Source organism: Trachymyrmex cornetzi, unplaced genomic scaffold (assembly GCF_001594075.2).
Source record: "Trachymyrmex cornetzi isolate Tcor2-1 unplaced genomic scaffold, Tcor1.1 scaffold85, whole genome shotgun sequence".
Classification (NCBI taxonomy): domain Eukaryota; kingdom Metazoa; phylum Arthropoda; class Insecta; order Hymenoptera; family Formicidae; genus Trachymyrmex; species Trachymyrmex cornetzi.
The window spans coordinates 558715-559002 of NW_017300191.1; positions in this window are offsets into that span (position 1 = coordinate 558715).

Sequence of the window (288 nt, forward strand, 5' to 3'; positions counted from 1 at the left end):
CGCGCCGCGCCGCGTCGCCGGTCGCGTCTCGCCTCGCCGCCGCGCAACCACTTCGCTCTAACGGCCCGCCAAACGTGCACGTATGCGATACGCATTGCAAATCCAAGTGTGTAATAAGTGCCTTCATATACGTGTGTGATTTACCCTGCTCACAATGGAAGAAACGTTATGGCAATAGGAATAGATATTTAATATTAGAGAGATGAAGAAATTAGGGATGTAGAAATTATGAATGCTTTAAGGAAAGAAAGTTCAATTTGAAAGTACGTTTAATATTTACACTTTACA